Source organism: Gavialis gangeticus, unplaced genomic scaffold (assembly GCF_001723915.1).
Source record: "Gavialis gangeticus isolate Ggan-Ray unplaced genomic scaffold, GavGan_comp1, whole genome shotgun sequence".
Lineage (NCBI taxonomy): Eukaryota > Metazoa > Chordata > Crocodylia > Gavialidae > Gavialis > Gavialis gangeticus.
Window position 1 is genome coordinate 12,920,739 of NW_017728996.1, and position 2,861 is coordinate 12,923,599.

The window sequence follows — 2,861 nt, forward strand, 5'->3', positions numbered from 1 at the left end:
AATAACAATTACACTAATAAGAATAAGAATAATAAATGGATTAGCTTGGAAAATAATTCCACAGTAATAACCACAACATTTGTATGCATGCACACACTATATTATAAATTAAAAAGAGGGAAAAAAGACTGTTCTATGTCAATAAAAGGATTATACTGAACACAATGGGTTAATGCTACATAGTAAGGAAGAGCAGAATTACACATTGGTTGCTCTCTGCCCTGTTACTTTGAAAAAGAGCTATTTTACTGGCTTTGTTAACTTGTTGTATTTTTTGGAAAGAAGCAAACGTAACTGAAGGTAAATGGATACAACCACTCTAAAGTAAAGAAAAAAAATTAAGAATTCTATGGAAAACGCATTATTCATATATAAAAAAAAAAAGTAACAAGGTACCAAAAGTTTCTACTAGGGCTAAAAGAACAACAGAAACAACAGTAAATAATCAAGACAGGGTTTTAGTGACAGCACAGTCCTGTACCCTCTCTCTTTTCACTCCAAATTTGAAGTTAAATGGAACATACTGTTGACAATTTTGAGCAACTCAAAACAATGACATTCTTGGTTTTGAGGTTCAGGAAAGACCATAAATAATGCTTGGAGAATAAGGACTTTTAATCTTCAAAGTGATACATTTTTTCATGGCAATAATGAACCAGATGTTCCTTCAAGGAACATTGGGATTTGCTACTGGGCAGCAAGAGAAAGACTTGCAGCTCTCAAAGGAAAACAGAAAAGGGATTTTTTTTAATATAGGTGTGCGTGTGTGAGTGCGAGTGTGAGCGAGAGATAGAAAGCATTAACATAAGCTTAATATAGCATTTCTAAACTAAACTCTGGTAACAAACTGTGGTATGTACACAGCGTACCTGTATTGAGAGACAGAGAGTGTGTGAGTGCATATAATTACATAATATATAATTGAACAGAATTACACAGACACACGTTATATCTATATTCTTTTTTAACTGAAGACATGACTGTTAACACCAGGCAGGGCTGTGAATGAATAGTCAGCAGCAAGATACAAAGCAAGATAAGTGGATTTAAAGCGTTTAACCAGATGGCTGACTTAACAGCACCTACAGATTTTACACAAACAAGGCAACCCAAAACTTAGACGGTCAGTATAAAAGGAAGGACCAAGAGAGAGTAAAGTTTCAGTACAGCATATAACTGCCTCAGCTGCACTTTCTTATCTTTCTTATTTGATGCCTTCTGCTACGGTTTCTGTAAGGAATTAACATGTCCCAGTAATCATTCCATTTAATAAAAAGGAGGCCTAAACGGAGGTGAAGTTAATTAGTGGCTAGTCTAATTAGTGGTTATTCTAAAAGCACAGACTAAGAAAAATCACTATAAGCACAATGTGCCAAGTTTCAGACCAATCATTCAGGTAGCCAGAAAGCCAACAACCCTATCCCAGGACAGAGGAAAACTGCTCTCTTCTTCAGGATTTATACACAGAGGACCAAGCTGTGCTTCTGCTGTCTCTGGTTGCTAAGTCTGGTGATGGCAAAGGGCAGCCCAGGGTAACTCGTTACTCCACAAATTTACCATGAGCCCTCTCATTATACCGCATAGCAAGGGCATGAATTTGTCAGGTATCTGCAGGTCTGACTGATGTCACTTATAGAAGAAATCTTAAGGCACAAAAGAAAATAACTATGCTGTGATGGCTGTATGGAGCTAACAAATAACATTTAAAAGAAGCGAATCCCAGCTGCAAAATTAAATGTAACCATTTAGAAAAAAATATCTATATAACAGCTCTTATTCAAGATTAATGTTAATAGTATTTTGTAAGTCTCATTCACTTCTACAGCTCTCCTTCAGAAACATTTGCTTAATTAGGTGGAAAAGCATTTTTTGTGAAAGGTGAAATATCTACCGATTGATCTACCGTCAAACACCACCTGCAGCAAATTCTTTTCTTAAGTATCAAAATCAACCTTTTTTGTGGGCAATGTTGCAAACCAAACAAAAAGAAAGTTTGTTTTTCTAGTCCTCAGAGGGGTATCCACATTCAGGGAGGGATCCAAAGACTGCTAAAGTCAACAGAAGATTTTCTTTTGTATTCAGTGCGCCTGGATTGGGCCCTTACTGAGAGTATCTTTCATTATTATTTATCTTCACTTATTAAATGCATGTCTTGAAAATAAATATTGAACAGCAGCAGGTACTTTAAACAACAGACAGGAACGGATAGATAACACCCAACAACAACAACGTATATGCAATAACCTTCAGAGGCCGCGTTAGTTCAGAAATGACATGAACAGAGCTATTTGGTGTCATCCTTTGTTAACTTCTCTTGAGTTTTCCAACTCCCTTCTCCTTTAAAAAGAAAGAAAGAAACAGAGAGGAGAGAAATAGCCTTTATCTCCTGGATAAGCAGAAGCAGACTGCATTATTAATAAAAAAAAGTCTTAACTATTTACTACATGAAAGAGGCAGTATCAAAACTAGACAAGAAAAGTATGTGATGGAATGAAAACATGAATAGGGCAGTGGAGGCAGGTGGTCTATGACTATAACTCATCTGTTTCTTAAATAGAAAAGAACATTTGAGTGAAGGGGCCTTTAAAAAGAAGAGAGAAAGAGAAAGAAAAAGCAAACAGCCAATAACTTTAGCATCCACAAGTATTAAAAAAAAGGGAAAAAAAAAAAAACTAACTGGCTTCTTTTTTCTAAGCATAGGAAACAAGAAGACCATATCTAAGTAAGCATTCCAACCGCATTATTTCACAGAAAGCTTTCCAAGCTGTTAGACAGTAAAAAAGGAGTAGGACTATGTACACCAGCACTGTTCATGTAAGTCAGGCTTTAGCAATCATTCTGATTATACATACATACATACA

The 2,861-nt window shown here is 35.8% G+C and overlaps 1 protein-coding gene across 3 annotated transcripts in view; it reads right to left on the reverse strand.

Moving 5' to 3' along the window:
• Nucleotides 1–2,861, reverse strand: part of MCTP2 (multiple C2 and transmembrane domain containing 2) — a 235,120-nt gene that overhangs the window by 151,561 nt on the left and 80,698 nt on the right. The window lies entirely within an intron of this gene.